We start from the raw sequence: 19,234 nt of genomic DNA, 5'->3' as shown, positions 1-19,234 counted from the left end.
TTCAAACAAACTTCTCCCCCCTTTCCCTAATGATCCCGCTTCATAGATGCTTGTGATTTCCTTCTCCTCATCCTAAGATATATGCATTTACCTCTTCCCCCCCCTCATCTTTATCTGTATATGCTTTACATTGTACCCCACTCTGAACGTAGGAAGGACAGGAAATAAATCTGTTTTAAATAAATAAATAGTGGCGATTCCTTTCTGCTTAAACTGCAGTATTTGATATGAATGTTCCAGGTCTCACTCCTTATTTAGACAATCTGTTTGCTAATTATTGATGAATCATTGCATTAAACAATTTAGCATCACCAACTGTTTGCATACTATTGTAGGGATTAGTGGTTCAGTTTACGCTTTCAATATTTTACACACACACACACACACACACACACACACATATATATATACATACAGATACACAATTGCTAGAAGAGACCACTCTTTCAAACTCTACCAAGTCAACCCTGTAACTGGGAGCTGATAGAGAGGGCTCACTCTGCTGGCCAGAGCCAGTGGTCTGGGCCGAAGTTTAAGTGGAAATCAAGATCCATCTTTAACCGCATCAGATCCTCATACCAGGGCCTTCTTGGCCAATCTGGAACCACAAGAACCACGTCGCACACATTCAATCCTTTCCTTATGATAAACAATTTGCAACCACAAGAACCACCAGTGCTCCATCTCCACTCTGTGCAGTATTGGAGCAGATTCTTGACCAGTAGTTCCAGTCCTAATAGAAGCCTGTCTATTAACATGGAGCTTGCCTAGCCGATACTTAACATAGAAACATAGAAATGACGGCAGAAGAAGACCAAACGGCCCATCCAGTCTGCCCAGCAAGCTTCGCACTTTTTTTTTTCTCATACTTATCTGTTACTCTTCGCTCTTAGCAACCTTTTGGTTCTATTTCCCTTCCACCCCCACCATTAATGTAGAGAGCAGGGGTGTTGGAGCTGCATCTAAGTGAAATATCTAGCTTAATTAGTTAGGGGTAGTAACCACCGCAATAAGCAAGCTACACCCATGCTTATTTGTTTACCCAGACTATGTAATTCAGTCCTTGTTGGTTGTTGTCTATATATAGATCCACTTTTCTTCATTCCCCCTACTGTTGAAGCAGAGAGCTATGCTGAATATGCATTGAAAGTGAAGTATCAGTCTTTCTCCCCGCCATTGAAGCAGAGTGCTATGCTGGATATGCACTGAAAGTGAAGTATCAGACTTTTTCCCCTGCCGTTGAAGCAGAGAGCTATGCTGGATATGCGTGAAGTATCAGTCTTTCTCCCCTGCCGTTGAAGGAGAGCTATGCTGGATATGCATTGAAAGTGAAGTATCAGGCTTATTTGGTTTGGGGTAGTAACCGCCGTAACAAGCAAGCTACTTCCCGCTTTTTGTGAATGCAAATCCTTTTTTTCCACATTTCCTCTTGCCGTTGAAGCTTGGAGCAATGTTGGAGTCTTAGAGCAATGTTGGAGTCACATTAACCTTGTGTATGTTTATTGAATAAGGTTATTTTCTCCAGGTAGTAGCCGTCATTCCCGCGAGCCATCTACTCTTCATTCATGTCCTCTAGACTTTATGGATCCACAGTGTTTATCCCACACCCCTTTGAAGTCCTTCACAGTTCTGGTCTTCACCACTTCCTCTGGAAGGGCATTCCAGGCATCCACCCTCTCCGTGAAGAAATACTTCCTGACATTGGTTCTGAGTCTTCCTCCCTGGAGCTTCAAATCGTGACCCCTGGTTCTGCTGATTTTTTCCGACGGAAAAGGTTTGTCGTTGTCTTTGGATCATTAAAACCTTTCAAGTATCTGAAAGTCTGTATCATATCACCTCTGCTCCTCCTTTCCTCCAGGGTGTACATATTTAGATTCTTCAATCTCTCCTCATAAGTCATTCGATGAAGACCTTCCACTTTTTTGGTCGCCCTTCTCTAGACCGCCTCCATCTTGTCTCTGTCTCTTTGTAGATACGGTCTCCAGAACTGAACACAGTACTCCAGGTGAGGCCTGAACACAATACTCCAGGTGAGGCCTCACCAAGGACCTGTACAAGGGGATAATCACTTCCCTTTTCTTACTCAATATTCCTCTCTCTATGCAGCCCAGCATTCTTCTGGCTTTAGCTATCACCTTGTCACATTGTTTCACCGACTTCAGATCATTAGACACTATCACCCCAAGGTCTCTCTCCTGCTCCGTGCACATCAGCCTTTCTCCCCCCATCGAGTACAGTTCATTCGGATTTCCACTCCCCATATGCATGACTCTGCACTTCTTGGCATTGAATCTCAGTGCCATATCTTTGACCACTCTTCCAGCTTCCTTAAATCCCGTCTCATTCTCTCCACTCCTTCCGGCGTGTCCACTCTGTTGCAGATCTTCGTGTCATCCACAAAAAGACAAACCTTACCTTCTATCCCGTCCGCAATGTCGCTCACAAAGATATTGAACAGGACCAGTCCCAACACCGATCCTTGCGGTACACCGCTTAAAATCGCTCTCTCTTCAGAGTAAGTTCCATTTACCATCACACATTGTCTTCTGTCCATCAACCAGTTTGCAATCCAGGCCACCACCTCGGCACTCACTCCTAAGCTTCTCATTTTATTCACCAGTCTCCTGTGTGGGACCGTATCAAAAGCTTTGCTGAAATCCAAGTAGATGACATAGAGTGCTCTTCTTTGATCCAATTCCTTGGTTACCCAATCAAAAAAGTCAATCAGATTTGTCTGACAGGATCTTCACCTGATGAATCCATGCTGCCTCTGGTCCAGCAATTCTCCCGACTGTAGATAGTTCACTATTCTCTCTTTCAACAGTGACTCCATTACTTTTCCCACCACCAAAGTGAGGCTAACTGGTCTGTAGTTACCACCCTCTTCTTTGTTCCCACTCTTGTGAAGCGGGACCACCACCGCTCTTCTCCAATCACTCGGCACCACTCCCGTTTCTAGGGATCTATTGAACAGGTCACACAGCGGACCCGCCAGCACATCTCTGAGCTCTCTCAGTAGAATATGCTCCTGTTGTAGAACCAGAGAAGTCTTGCAGCCACTCGGAGCCACTAAGAAAAATAAAATCAAGACATATCTTAGACTCATATCATTAGACTACTGCAATTCCCTATTGCTAGGTCTGCCCTCTTCCTACTCCAAACCACTACAGATGGTTCAAAATTCAGCAGCTCGATTACTAACAGGCGCAAGAAAGAGAGACCACATATCCCCCATTCTGAAAGAGTTACATTGGCTACCCGTCCACTTCCGTATCATGTACAAAGCCATTTGTGTCATCTTCAAAACTATTCATCAACGCATCTCCCTCGATCTACAAATCCCCCTCCAAGTATACAACTCGACAAGACCTACCAGAAATGTCTACCGAGGCGCCCTCAAAGTTCCCCCTGCGAAAATGACCAAACACATCACTCTAAGAGATTGTGCCACCTCCACTGCTGGCCCTTCTCTGTGGAATTCCATTCCCACAGATCTCAGACTGGAACCTTGCCTCTTAACTTTTAGGAAAGGACTTAAGACTTGGTTATTCAAGCAAGCTTTCCCAGACACAATCTAATATCACGTCATAGATACAAACCAAGGACTTCAAATTTTCAGCCATTAATCATGCCATTTTTACATAGCATTTAATTTATTTGTATACCGTTCAACCTTTATTCTTTCCTATCTCTTCCTTCTTATCCAAGTTCTGCTACCCTTGTTATTTGTAACTGCTCCTTCGATCACCACAGTTCTAGTTGATGTATTTAATGCACTCCCGTTTCATGTAAACCAGCAAGATATGTGCTCATGATTGCCGGTATATAAAAACCTTAAATAAATAAATAAATAAAATAAAATAAATATCTGAAAAGAATGCCACCACTAATGTGAGGCATGTCATTTTCACAAGAGTGCTTGTGACAGCAGCCTGCCACAAACATTTCAGGCTGAAACAGGAATGCTGATTAAAAACAGGAAAAACTGGTAAAACAATCTGCATATTGTGAGGATTCTTGAGGTAATAAGAGGTCAGGCAGGTCCCGTATCTGCCTGGCCATTGTAATATGGTGCCAGGCTCACTTATGCAAGCCTGGCAGGTCAGGTTCATTGTGTGTGTGTGTGTGGGGGGGAGGGGGGTGTAGGCATTGTTGCGTCGGAGGTGAACCTTTGGGCCGAGGTGGGGTTGACGCAACCCGTAGGTGAGGACCTACGGGTCCCCACCATCGGCAGGCAGAGTGGGCTGATAGACAGAGGCCGCTGGAGCTTCACCTATACCAGCCCTCGTTCCCCGCGGGTTGAGCCTTTTTGGTGCCGGGGCTAGCAGGACTAAGGTGGGCCTCTGTGTGTAGTCGAAGTAAGAGTTGGTTCAGCCCAGAGACAGCAGGTGATGTCCTGGAAACTCGGGCGCCAATGGAATGGAGGCAGAGGGCGCTCGAGCAAAAGCAGGCTAAAGCCTGAAGAAACCACGTCCAAGGAATAAGCTGGAGAGGCGTCCAAGGGCAGGCTTGAGTCAGGGCTGGCGGCTATCCGGAGGCAATGGCAAGCAAGGCTGAGGTCTGATCATGGAGATAGTCAAGAACAAAGCGGAGGTCTGGGTCTGGAGATAGGCAGTAGCATAGTCAGGCGAAGAGAAGGTCCGGGCTTGGAGAGAATGAATGGCAAAGTCAGGCAAAGCAAAGTCAAAGTCCGTGTAGTCAATTCAAGGTATGAAGCAAGGTAGGAATGAGGAGACAGGAACCAGGAACAACGAGGGACAGGAGCGCAGGGATGAGACAAATCTCTAGGAGGCAACGAGTACTCGACCAGCGAGGAGACCTATTGCAAAGGCAATGTTAGGGAGCGGAGCCTGAGCTTAAATACTGTAGTTAAGTTGACATCATCCAGGGCCGCGGATAGGTTCACGCTGCGGTCCCTACTTAAGGATCAATGGTGCACGCGCTTAATGAGGGGCGCAGCGCGAGTAGCAGCGTCTCTCCGCGGGCCACACGGAGAGGCCCGATGAGAAGTGGTAGCAGGACCGGGAACGCGGACTATGGCAGAGCCAGAGGCTCCGGGGGAGTGTAGCAGAGCCAGAGGCACTGGGGGAGACCTAAGGACGGAGCTGACGGCCCACCGTCGCCAGTGAGGAGGAACCAGAAGCTGGAGTCACTGTAGAAAGGTGAGGGGGCCATGCCTCATGTCTGCTGCGGATGGCAAGCGTAACAGGCGTTTGCGCCCTGTGGGCTGTTGTGCTACTTGCAGCCTGTAAGTCAGAGATTCGGTGATTTAAATTTAAACCACTGGCTTCAGGGGAACCGATTGGATCCAGCCTGTCTGGAGTAGTTGGGAGTGGGAGGACTCTTGGTGGACTCCCTGGCACGCAGCTGTGCAAGCCTCACTTGCCTGCTGCTGCGCCGATGCTGCATCCCCAGTCTGTCGGCTTACCATGGTTTGGGGCCTTGTCAATGGAGTCCAAGGAAGCGGCTATGCCAGGTGGGAGCTGACTGTGGTGGCTTTGGAGGAGGTTCACAGTGGTGTGGGCATCGAGGCTGCTCTGGCAGTGGTGAGTTTCGAGGGCTCGGCAGCGGCTGCAGGTGGTCAGGTAGACAGTTTGCCGGGCTCTCCTGGAGGCGGGCAGTTCCAGGGAGCAGGCTTCGCGGGCATAGGTGCGCAGTGGCAAGGCCGCGGCAGATAGGAGGAAGGTGGATGCTTCGGCTGCCTCTCTGGTCCCCGACGCCCGGTCTTGCAGCGGCTCTCCCAGGCCTTTGCCGGTGGTTGTGCCTGCTATAGCTTCGCATACTGAGCTGTCCGGTGCTGAAGCTGGGGTAGTACAGTTCCTGGAGCAGTGTCTTTGAATGCTCAGCTGGGGCTGGTTCCCGGGGCAGATCCAGGGCCCAGGGGGGCAGGGGGCATGCTGGGTTGGGATTGCAGCAGCCCCAGTGGTCGATTTGAGTGGTGTGGGCCTCCTGGGTGGGGCCTTCCTCGTCCAGAGGGGAGGTCTCTTCGGGAACTGATGATTCTATTCCCTCTTGGTCCCAATTTTGTGACTGATTGGCTTGGTGCCAGCAGGGTCCCGGAGTACTTCCGGGGCTCAGGGGACAATTGGGGTCCTTATTTTCCACCTTGGAGAGAGGGCCCTCCGGCCCCTTGGTCTGGTTATTATCCTCAGGGGAGGTTTCCTGGGGTGCCACCTCCGCCCTTGGTGGGGGGCCCCGGCTCCAGCCTCTTTTGGTATGGGCCCTTTTTCTCTGATGGTCCTTCTGGGGGTCCAGTGGTATTTGGGTCTTTTGGGCCTGTGGTTGCTGCTGTTCCTTCTTTTTTGCAGACGTATTCAGCTGGGGAATCAGTAAATGGCCCTGGACCTTTGCAACGGGAAGGATGACGCAATGATCCAGTCTCTGCGGCGGCAACTATGTCTGGTCCCATGGCTCCAAATTCCAGGGAGGTCGGTCCGGCCAGCGGGCAGCATGGTGAGTTATCCGCTATTACTGGTACTGGGGTATCGGGTCCTTCCCAGGTCGGGGTACCGGCTGGTCCCAGCGGTGGGGTGGCCAGCTCGAGCGAACAGATTTCAGCTTCCTAGGTGGGAGTCAGAGCCATCGGTTTCTAGTTCTTCTGCCTCTAAGAAGTGGGAGAAGTCTCGGCGTAAAAAGAAATGCTCCCGGTCTAGTTCTTTGGATTCTTCTTCCTCTTCTTCGTCCTCTTTTGGGTCTCCGATGGTGGGCTCCAGTGAGAAAGGTGGGTCCAGTGGGAAAGGGCATGATAGGGGGGTCGCCTGCGCTAGTTAACTTGTCTGAATTGTGGAAGGATGTTCCTAAGTCCCTGTGAAAGAAGATCAGACAACATAAGTATATAGAAATTTTCCAGCTGTTGGAGGGACGCAGGGGGAAGAGAATAGAGAAGAAGAAAACGGGTGGGGTTGATAGATTTCCAGGTACTCAAAGGAGGGTTGCTCACAATGTCCTCAATATTCTTCGGCTGCCCAGCGTGGTGGGTCATCATGACCCTGCCCAGTATGGACCTCTTCTCATGAATGCTGACGCCATTCTGGCTGCTAGGCGTGTGTTTGAAGGGTGGTCATGGCTCAATTACAATGAGCACTTCAAGGTTCAGATGGAGGAGAACAAATTCATGACCTGGGATACCAGGGACGTTGGGTTGTGGTTGACTGAGATGAACGCTAAGGCGGGGTCTTCCATCAGGGCTAACATTGGCGGAATTTCCAGCAGGTTCGGCATGTGGTCCTTTCGGGCTGGAGCGGGTTTGGCGAGCAGCGGTTGAGCGGGGGCTGGTTTCTTGGATGTGTGCTGGAGGTACAATCGCTCGGCCTGCAACTTCCTTGATTGCAAATTCAAGCTGTGGGTTGGGTCACCCTGCCTCTAAATGTCCGAAGCAATCCAGCGTTGTGAGTGGCGGCGGAATTTCTGCCAAAAGCACCCTGAAATGAAATAGTTGAGGGCTTCTACCCCCATCCATTTGGCGGCCATGCTGCCATGATTGGGGAGGTACCCAAAAGAAGGGACTGCGCTTCTCTTGTTTCACGGTTTTGAACATGGTTTCCACATTCCCTTTGCGGGTCCAGTGGGGGTTTGGGGGGGGGGGGGGGATGACAGAACTGTCCATTGGTTCAGAAATTGGCTCATGTGGTGCTGCAAAGTGAGATCGACTTGGGTAGAATTGTGGGTCCTTTCCTGGTTCCCTCATTCGTTGATATGGTTTTATCGCCTTTATCGGTGGTGCCGAAGAAGGAACCAGGAAAGTTCAGTTTAATTCATAATCTTTTGTTCCCGGAAGGCAATTCTGTCAACGATTACATTCCCAGAGATCTTTGCACCATACGGTATGCTTCTTTTGAGGAAAAGTCCATTACCTGCTGTTAATTAAGTTGACTTGGAAAATAGCCACTGCTATTACTGGCAGCAGTAACATGGGATAGACTTAGTTTTTGGGAACTTGCCAGGTTCTTATGGCCTGGATTAGCCACTGTTGGAAACAAGATGCTGGGCTTGATAGACCCGTGTTCTGACCCAGTATGACATGTTCTTATGTTCTTTTGATTTGACGGTGGCTATGATCCGTCATTGCAGTGTGGAGGCCTTGATGGCAAAGATGGACATCGAGTCTGCCTTCCTGCTGCTCCCTATACACCCTGAGTGTTTTTCCTTGTTGGGTTTTCATTTTCAAGATGCATTTTATTTTGATAGATGCTTGCCCATGGGGTGTTCAATTGCGTGCGCTTACTTTGAAGCCTTTAGTTCATTCGTTCACTGGGTGGTTGCCGAAAGGGCTGGTGAGGCAAACATTGTGCACTATCTGGATGACTTTCTGTTTGTGAGCGACTCGTCTTTGTCGACTTGCTTGCAGTTGCTGTGTTGTTTTCAGAGGACTGCCTCTGATTTTGGTATTCCCATAGCTGAGGCTAAGAAAGAGGGACCCTGTACTTGTCTGGCTTTCCTAGGTATTGAGTTGGATTCTGTCAAAATGATTTCACAGATGCCGATGGAAAAAGTGGCAATTATAAGAGATCTCGTGTCCAGGGCACTGCTTGCAAAAAAGCTAACTTTACGTCAAATTCAATCTCTAATGGGCAGCCTGAACTTTGCTTGCTGAGTAATCCCTATGGCCAGGGTTTTTCTGCGCAGGTTGAGTTTTGGTATAACCGGCATGCAAAAGAATGATCATGATATTCATATAACTCAGCGGATACAAGAAGACTTGCGGATCTGGGACCGTTTTTGTCTGACTTTAATGGTTGGTGGTTGTGGCAAAATGAATCGGTTTTGAACCGCGAATTGGAATAGTTCACCGACGCTGTAGGATCGGTTGGCTTTGGTGCCTATTTCCAGGTCGCCTGGTGTGTGGCGCCCTGGCCAGAGGAATGGAAGGATGTTGGTGTTACCAAGAACATTACTTTCTTGGAATTGCTCCCCATTGTTATTTCTGTTTTCCTGTGGGGCACGTCTCCGGGACAGGAGGGTAGTGTTCTGGTGTGACAACCTTAGCATCATGAAAGTCATCAATAAGCGATCTGTGAAGTGTCTACTAGTCTCGGACTTGTTGCGCGAGTTTGTACTGCACTGTATGGGGTTGAATATTACTATATGGGCTCGTCATGTTCCCGGGGTATCTAACTCTGTGACTATTCTCTTTCTCGTTGCAAGTGGGCCTTGTTTCGGGAGCTCACACCAGAAGTGGATCAGCATGGAGCGCTGGTGCCGCCTTTCCTATGGAGCTTCAGTTCCTGGAAGCATGGAAGCTGCTCCGGGCATCCTTAACTCCGTCCACCTGGAACAGTTATGTGAAGTCAGCAAACAAGGTTGTGTCCTTTCTTGCAAGTTTGGGTTGGCATTGGGGTCCTGTTTCAGATGGACACGTGCAATTTACTGAAAGTGCTAGAGTGAGTGGGGCTTTGAGGGTGTTGGTCTTTAGACAGATTTCCGGGTTTTCCTTCTTCATGAGGGCCCATGGTTGGGGTTTTCCCATGGGGAGGTTCTTGATTCGTCACTTAATGTTGGGGTGGGTACGCTCTTGAGTCAGATAAACATTTACCTATTACCCACAAGATTTTGAACAAATTGTGGGAGTTGTTACCTAGTATTTGTGACGGTGATTATGAGTATTGTTTGTTCTGTCTTGCCTTCGTTTTTGCTTTCTTCTGTGCCTTTCGCATTAGCAAGTTGGTTGCGAGAGCTACTAAAGGTTCTGAGGCTTCCAACCTCTTACTTCAGCACGTGAGCATCAGAACAGATTCGGTGGTTCTTTTTATCCACAGATCCAAAATGGATCAGGCGGATAGAGGGTCATCGGTGGTGCTTCATTCGGTTCCAGGTTTGTGGACCTGCCCTGTGGCTAATGCAGTCGCCTTCGGGCGGATTCGCCTTGAGAGGGGTTCTCATTTCCTAGTTCATCGCGCCTTGCAGCCATTGACAAAATACCAGTTCAAGGTGGTTTTGTGGACTTGTTTGTCTGCTTTAGGATTGGATACGTCAAGGTTTGGAACTCACTCATTTCGAATGGGGCAGCAACATCTGCGGCATCAACTGGCCTGTCGGGCGGAGTAATTCAAAGAATTGAGAGGTGGAAATCGGATGCCTTCACTGGGTACGTGTGTACTGGTGCTCCTTAGTTGCACATGATGTTGTTTTCTCCTTGCAGGTGCTGCATGCCAAGGGACTGTTGTATGGATTGTGGGACATTCTTACATTGCCTGGGCCCATTCGCACGCTCGAGGGCACCCGTATGGGACACACTTGGACTTGGAGGGCCAGACAGTGAGCGTTTGCTGGCTGGGGCAGAGGGGAATGCGTTGGGGGAAGTTGCTGCCTTTCCTGCAACGGGTTCTTGCTTGGCTCAGCCCCCCCGCATGTTTTAATCATCCATCTTGGTGGAAATGACTAGGGCAAGATGTCTGGCTGTAAGTTCATTAGCATGGTTCGCAGGGATTTGATGTCCATTTCCTTCTTGTTGCCTGCTACTGTGCTCTGCTGGTCCAACATAATTCCAAGGCATCGCTGTTGTGCCAAGGCCACCAGCAGATTGGTTTGTGGCTGGCAGTGATGGGGGGTTTTCATATTCGACACGATTGGTCCTGGCACCTGGAGGGTGGTCTGTTTAGGGGGGATGGGGTCCACTTGTCCTTTATTGGTTTGGACCTATTCTTGAATTCGCTGCAGGAGGCCTTGGAATACATTCTTCAAGGGGGTTCTAGTTGCATATTTGGGGGTCGCAGGTAATTTTTACTTTGCCTGTGGTGGGTAGCCTGAGCCGATTGGGGGATTAAGCCTTGGTTAATAGTTGTCTGACTTGACAGGAGTCATGTCAGGGATTCCTGGCAGAAGAACTGGGTGCAGTTGTTGCTGGTACGACTCCTTGCTGGACAGTGGCGGGGGTCGACATGATCGGCTCCTTGCTGGGTGGTGGCGGGGGTTTTGGGATGCACTCCATTGATGTCACTTCATACAGGCTGGGTTAGCCTGCGTGTGCCCGTCTTGCTGGTCCATGGCGGATGGGCGGTGGTGGGGGATTTGTTATGATTACCTGGCTCAGGCTCATGGGGGTTTGGTAATAAAGCTGCGGCCTGTTTGATCCCCAATTCTGTTGTGCGAGTATTTATTATCTGTTGTGAAGGGACGGGCGCAGGCAGAAGCGTTCTTCCTGGCTACCCATAGTATACTACTTTCTACTGGGACAGGAGTTCATAAAGTAGAGGTTAAGAGAGAATGGACAGCCAAGGCTTCCGGAATAAATGCTGATCTGCTGCCTGAGAAAGCGGACACAACTTGACACAGGTCCTCACACGTCTGAGGTTGTGCCTCGTGGACTCCCATCCCAAGCACTAATTCTCATAACGAAAAACCTGTGCAGACATATGAGCCTCTGTGAGAAAGGGCTCCCAAACAGTCCTTCATTGTTGCATCCGCCATGCTAAGCAAAGACTGCACCTGCCCAACAAGGGCAGTATTAAAATCTTCATAAAAAAAGGGGGCAAATAACCATGCCTTCCCTGACAGCACTGTACCTTCCATTAGGGAAAACACTGGATTGAATCAGTTTGAGCCTTAGGCTCCTCCCGTGTGAATTCTGGGCCAGGGAACAGTTTTGGTTTTTTTTACATTTTTGTTAGGAAGCTGAACGCATGGCTATGGCCAGAAAGCAAAACCAAGCCTTTTACAGAATGCTGGCACAAAACTGCTCAGGGACTAAAAGAACCCCCTCAAAAACTTCAGCTTTCAAAGGCACCAGAGCTGAAGGGAGCCTGAAAAGTCTCCACACGGCCTCCAGAGAACGTTGCCGTAATCCAGTGTAGCTGCGGCAGAAGAAAACATGGCCACCAGCCGACCAAAATAAAAACATTCAGAGAAAAGACACAGTGGGGCCGATGCAATTATGCGCGCTGAAAGCAGGCACTGACCTTAGCGCCTCCTTCCTAACGCTACCCACCGCGGCTGCCGGTTATGAAGACCGACGCCGGTAAACTCGGCCATTTTCATTACTGGCAGACTGAGTTTACCGGCGTCGGTCTTCATAACTCGGCAACCTGCCGAGTTATTGTATTTTACTTTAAAAAAGTACAGAAAAGCAGTTTTTCCTGCTTTTTTGTACTTCTTTTCAATGCTCTCAGCTATTAACACCTGCTCCAGGCAGGCGTTAATATCTGAGCGATAAGTGTGCATCTGAGACGCACATTTATCTTTTTGCATTCGGAGTGAATGAGTGATAGGGTCATTCACATGCATTTGCATCTGATAAGAGCTATCTCATTCACTCTGCATTGGATGTGCGTTAAATAGGCGCTAATCCCCCTATTGCATTAGGGGGTGGATTAGCGCCTATTTATCCCGTTGTAACCGTCTCTTTTTAGTCAGTAAGGAGGTCCAGACAACTGATCCGTAAAGATAGACTTTTATTGCCAGCAAGATGCAGCTAAGACAAAGGCTCAGTACAACTGCATGCCCCTCCCCTCCAGGAGCAGACTCTTATGCACTTTACAGTTCTTATCTTTTACACATGCGTTCTAAGCATTGCTGAGCAAGCATATTCCGGCTGAAGGGGCTACTGACCCCCTCCCTAGACACCCTGGAACTTTCGTGAAACTTCTCCCATGTTCTGCAGGAGAGGCTGCTGGGACTTGCAGTTCTGGAAAGGAATTCGCGAGTCTGCAGTAATACAGCCCATCACATAATACATCCATTGTTCTAATCTAGGTTACAGCAGTGAAAGCTTATCAGAGAATAAGAACAGCGAAGCCAAAAAAATGAAAATGTGCAATGTGCTGACAGAGAGTTTCTCAATGTCCTAATTACAGCTGTATTGCAGACTGTAAGTAAACCCGTCATGAAGCAGGGAATTCTGGTACATGAAGTCCTTTGTCAGGTTGAAGCGTTCAGACCCCTTCATTCCCCCCTTTGATACTTATCATTCTTTATGAAAAGTATCACACCATCACAACGCAACTGTGGAGCTGAAAGAAACAGAAACAAGGAAAATTAGCAATTTGAGTTCTCAGGGGGCCCTAATTTCCCAAACAGTCCGATGGTTTCTTCACGGGTTTGAGACGGATGGGCCCTAATGGCTCCACCCCCCTTTGTAGCCCGAACTTGTCATGTATGGGAAGATGGCCCAGGATAAAACATGAGGATGGTTAAACAGGTTCTATAGGCTCAGAGGAATACATGTACAGTGACAGAAGCTGCGTGGCTGTTTTGCGTTCAGCAATGTCCTTCATCACCCGACGAAGGCGGTTTGAGCAAGAAAGGAATAATTCAGGGTCCTAAAAAACAAAACAGAATTAAACTGGCTGGGATAACAAACAAGCTCTTAAATCCACCGATCATGGAAAACCAACCACGGAATCCATTGGTCCAGTCCCAAGCACTATTCCATTGCTGGACAGGGACGTGTGCCATCTTGACCATGCGATCAGTGATGTCTTGGATAACCTTGTTTTGGTCATCTACCTGTAAACAACAATTGGAGAGGTTAAATGTTCCACAAACCCTCCTTCCTGGGCCAGAGGGTAATCTAAAACCAATCTATTCTGGTACACTGCAGTCATAATTTTGGTATTTTGTTTTGCCCAGAGTTTAAGAGCGAAAGCAGTCGTTGGTGATGAGCTCCAGGACTGCCTGAAGCCTGATGATTCGATGCAATTAATACTGCTTGGAAGGGTTCCCGAGTTGCCCCCTTTTTGCTGCTTCATCTGCTCTCTGATTTCCTTGACAATAGGGTTTGATTTCCTGGTGTGTGCTTTGCAATGCATTACAGCCACCTTGCGAGGAAGCCAAACTGCGTCTAGTAATTCACGTACTTCTGATGCATTGTTCAATTGTTTTCCCTCTATAATGCTCCATGCACTTGAATTGTAAGGAAGGCATATTTAGAGTCTGTATAGATATTTACAGTTTGTCCTTCTGCCAACTGCAGAGCTCGAGTAAGGGCAATTAGTTCAGCTTTTTGTGCAGACGTTCCTGGGGGAAGAGGTTGAGCCTCAATGATTTCATCTTCGGATACAACAGCATATCCAGCAGAACGTATCTCATGAATGATTTGGCTGCTCCCATCAGTGAATAAAGTCCAAGCTCCTTGCCAGGGTTGATCCCTCAGGTCTGGTCTACTGGAATGTATTGTCATGACTTCTTCACAGTCATGGGCAACTGGTTCAGGTGCCGGCATAAGAGTGGCCGGGTTCAAGTTTTTGCTGTCTTGTATTTGAATTTCAGGAGTTTCACATAACAGAGCTTGATACTTTACAAGACGTGAATTAGTCATCCATTTTGGCCCATGAGTTTCTAGTAGTCCTTGGATAGTATGAGGAGTTGTTACGTTCAAGGTTTGTCCAAAAGTTAATTTGACTGCTTCTGGAATTAGTAAGCATGCAGCCGCAATGCTTCGAAGACAACCTGGCCATCCTTTTGCAACATTGTCCATTCCTTTTGACAGATATGCAACAGGTCGTTCCTATGATTCTAGAGTTTGAGTCAATACCCCAATGGCCATTCCTTTCTTTTCATCGACGAATAGATGGAATGGTTTCATTACATCTGGCAATCCTAAAGCAGGTGGTTCAATTAAGGCTTCTTTTAGTTGACGTAAGCTTGCCAGTTCGTTTCCTTCCCATTGGAAGGGTTGAGATTCTGCCTCTTTACCCCGCAACTTGTCGTACAGGGGTTGGGCCATAACAGCATAGTTAGCAATCCACAGCCTACAGTATCCTGCAGCTCCAAGGAACGCCCGGAGCTCTTTCTTGCAAGTGGGTACAGGTTGATCTCTTATAGAACTGGTGCGAGAAATCCCCAGACATCGGGTTCCTCCACGTATTTGGAAGCCTAAATACTCTACTTCCAATTCACAGATTTGCGCTTTCTTTTTACTTGCACGATACCCTTTTGAGTACAACGTCTTTAGCAGCTGAAGAGTGGATACCGCACATTCGAGGTACGTCTCTCGAAACAACAGAAGGTCATCCACGTATTGTATGACTGGCCCATACTTTACTTGATACATCTTTAAATCTTTTGCCAGTTGCTCACCGAACAGCGTAGGTGAGTGCCTAAACCCTTGAGGCAACCGTGTCCATGTGTACTGCTGCTTTACTCCAGTATCTGCATCTTCCCATGTGAAAGCAAAAATCTTTTGACATTCCTCCGCCACCGGGACGGAGAAGAAGGCATCTTTGAGATCAATGACACTGTACCACTTTGATGCAGGAGAGACTTGAGCCAAGATTGAATACGGATTTGGGACGAGGGCTACTAGATCTGCTACTTGACTATTCACTTTTCTTAAGTCTTGTACTGGTCGATAGTCATTAGATCCAGGCTTCTTTACTGGCAACAAAGGGGTGTTCCAAGCAGATCGGATTCGCCGAAGAATGCCCAAATCATACAGTCTTTGCAGGTGTATCTGGATTCCTTGTCTGGCCATATATGGAATGGGGTATTGAGGTTGATTAATCACCTGTGCATTCTGTTTCATCTCTATCCATATGGGGGTAGCGTCGATAGCTATTCCTCCCGGGTTCTGTTCGAACCATACTTGGGGTACACTATCCATCAGTTGTCTTCGTTTTTGTTGAGGGGGGTGTTGTTTTCATATCGATGTTCGATGGTTCGTTCGACTATGGGAAGATGTAGTCTCCATTCTTCTTGGAGGGGACAGATGAGTATCACTGGATGGTCCCCGAAGGAGGCTTTAACTTCCCCTGTTGGTTGAAATCTCAATGTGGTCTGAGGCTTACACAGCAGGTTCCATCCGATAAGGGATACCATGGTCCCGCCTACTTGTATAGTTCATTCTTTCTGCAGAGGGGCAGTGAGTACCTGACCTGAGGCACCCACTATAGAAACAGTCTCTTTCGTCGGGGGGGCCGATTGGTGCAGTCATGACAGATCGTTGGCCTCTGAGTCCAACAGGCCCCTGATTTTTGTTGTGTTACCTCGTGGATCTCCACCAGAGGGTCAGTGGGGATTCTTCCCTCCCGGTCTCTTCAGGCTGTATGCTCCTTGTCGCCTCCCCCGCCATCTGCCAGTGGGGGTTGTCCGATCTCCTTCCTCCTCGGCCCCTTTGTGTCGGTGCAGGTCCATTTTTGTCGTTAGTATTCACTGCAGGGCTCCCGTATTTCTTTTGCCATTCTTCACAGTCTCTCTTCCAATGGCCTTCATTTTTGCAGTACGCACACTGATTCTTTCCCAAAGGGGGGGTCTTGTTCCCCCTCCTCTTCGCGGTCTGCCATTGTCTTGGCTCCTTCCCGTCCGCGTGTCCTCGAGAGCGGTGGCTAACAGTCACTTTCTCCTTCATGTCTCTACTTGCTTCTCTCTTTTCTCTTCCACTTCTCTATTTCCACATACTTGGTCTGCTATAGCTTTTAACTGGCTGAGGCTCATGCCCTCAAAGCCTTCGGCCTTCTGCAGCTTCTTTCGGATGTCGGGTCTCTATTATTAAGTTCCTGGTTGCAGGGACGGGCCCTTTTCTTCTCTTCCTGATCCCTGTTCCAATACACCTCAAAATATGATGAAAAGATCACAGTCCATCTGGAAATTGAATAGGTGACCTGCGCCTGGAGGCAAATCAGTTCTGACGAGGCTGAGAAGCTGCAAAACATTGCTTCCTTCATACTTGTAAGTTTGGCATTGGGTTAATTCAATAAAGTAAACCTGGATCTGCAGGCAAGGATCCAAGGGGGGCGCTTTAGGTGTGCAGGAGTGATGATCAAACCCTTGGAAGCCTTGTATCAATTACATTGCAAACACTAAGAACATATGGTAATAGCCAGAGCCCAGCCCCCACCAGTGGTAAAAGAACATAATTGCAATATATATATATATGTGTGTGGGGGCCACTACTTTATCATTTGGGCCGACTCATATTTGCTCTTGTTCCTAATCTTGCATAGTGGCCCTTTCTCTTGCCCACAACTTCCAATAATCCTTATCTTGCGCCTGCCACTGAATCAAAATTTTTAATATTAAGTCTTTGTTTTCTCCGTTTTTTTTTTGTTTTTTTTTTTACAAACGGCATCCTGTAATTCCCACAGTCAGCGCTGCACATGCTTGGCTGTCTTATCTTGCCAGTTCCTTAAAACAGGGAGTAGCTCTGCATATTTAACTACTGCTAGCCAAAGAAGCAACAAGAAAAACTTTAACAAAGAACCCATTCTTAATCATTTCTCTAAATTTCCCAGAGACAGCTTCAAAATAAACTGCGTCAGCAAAAGGGAGTTCATACTTTATCATGCGTTCCAATGTAACTTTTAAATAACAGATAATATATAGGAGACAAGTAAGAACAATAATTAACATGGTATTAGAGAATAGAAAGATAAGCATAGGGAGGACACTGGGATAGAAGATATGAGAAAACTGAAAGCTTCTGATTAATAACGTCAGCATTGAAACGCACAGCCATATTGAATGCCTACGCACTACGCACTGGCTCAACGTCTTTTTTTTTTTTTTTTTTTTCTCTGGCTCGATTCCCTCCTCTCTCCTGTAATTATCTCTGCCGTTAACCCTTAACTGCCATCAAGTTCTAAACTTCAACACCAGTAAATGCATTCTCCAGCAATCAAATCAGTATTTTAACTTAACACTGTAAATTAATTTGTTGTATAGTAGTCTTGTGCAGCATCTGTAAACCAAAATCTCTTCTTATTAGGGTTTAAAACAATTAAAACAATTAAAAAAATCCCTGGTACATGTGCTTGCAATTCACAGATAGCAGTTACATACATTACAATCCTTAATTAATAATGGGGACTTCCAGTTCCCCATTTTGTGCGCCTGAGCCACCATTACGAGGGCGGCTCCCTCCACTAACTTCTTTGCCCACGACGGAGGATTCTCAATGACTGCAATCCAAGCAGTTATGTACGGTATATCCTCAGGGCAACCCGGATTCCCTTCTTCACTAACTATTTTCTGGACCCTCGTGGCCATTTGGAAATCGAAAGTTCCTACCGGAGGCCAATTTACACACAAACTGGGCCACCTATGGGTGCATCGTTGAATCATTCCGGGTTTTGTACATTTTCGTCTATCAAACACTTCACTATAGTGCTCCGTCATGGCTTTTAATGGAGTCGAACCGCCCCCTCCCATCAGGATAGAATTCACAGACAAAGGAGGGAAGGGAAGACGGATAGGTAAGGGGTCCGTACCCGTCAGACACAAAAGGGTCACAATCGCCCCGACTAGGACGCGGTCAGCCCGGCCTAGAACTGCGAGGCCATTCACTCTCTTTCACACAACAAGAAACCTATTCCCACTATCGTACGCGTTACTTCTTTTTCCTCTTTTTATGCGCGTGGCTTTCGGAATGCAATTCCTACCAAACCACCGCTTGGGGTGTGATCAAAGCCCCCTCGGTCCCCTCACGGATGGACCGGTTATTTGCTACTCTTTTAGCTATTCTTCACTTTTCCCATCATTCCCATAATACTCGCCTGCAGGGTTCTTCCGAACGTCATGAAAGCCTTCTTCCCGGATCACCAGCCCAAAGGTCTCAGAGGATCTCCGTGGAATGACCCCCTCAGATACCTGATCACTGAACTCAGCGGTGGCCACTCACCAGGCAAGTCTGGGGGATCACTCCGCCACAAAATCCCCTGGACCAACTGGGGGGCTAAAATAGCGTCCCCGGTACCTCCTGGCTGAGGCTCGCCAAATGTAACCGTCTCTTTTTAGTCAGTAAGGAGGTCCAGACAACTGATCCGTAAAGATAGCTGCATCTTGCTGGCAATAAAAGTCTAAGACAAAGGCTCAGTACAACTGCATGCCCCTCCCCTCCAGGAGCAGACTCTTATGCACTTTACAGTTCTTATCTTTTACACATGCGTTCTAAGCATTGCTGAGCAAGCATATTCCGGCTGAAGGGGCTACTGACCCCCTCCCTAGACACCCTGGAACTTTCGTGAAACTTCTCCCATGTTCTGCAGGAGAGGCTGCTGGGACTTGCAGTTCTGGAAAGGAATTCGCGAGTCTGCAGTAATACAGCCCATCACATAATACATCCATTGTTCTAATCTAGGTTACAGCAGTGAAAGCTTATCAGAGAATAAGAACAGCGAAGCCAAAAAAATGAAAATGTGCAATGTGCTGACAGAGAGTTTCTCAATGTCCTAATTACAGCTGTATTGCAGACTGTAAGTAAACCCGTCATGAAGCAGGGAATTCTGGTACATGAAGTCCTTTGTCAGGTTGAAGCGTTCAGACCCCTTCACCGTGTCCAACTGAGCGCACTGTATTGCATCAGCCC

Source organism: Rhinatrema bivittatum, chromosome 8, assembly GCF_901001135.1.
Source record: "Rhinatrema bivittatum chromosome 8, aRhiBiv1.1, whole genome shotgun sequence".
Taxonomy (NCBI): domain Eukaryota; kingdom Metazoa; phylum Chordata; class Amphibia; order Gymnophiona; family Rhinatrematidae; genus Rhinatrema; species Rhinatrema bivittatum.
Note: the sequence above shows the minus strand (reverse complement) of the source record.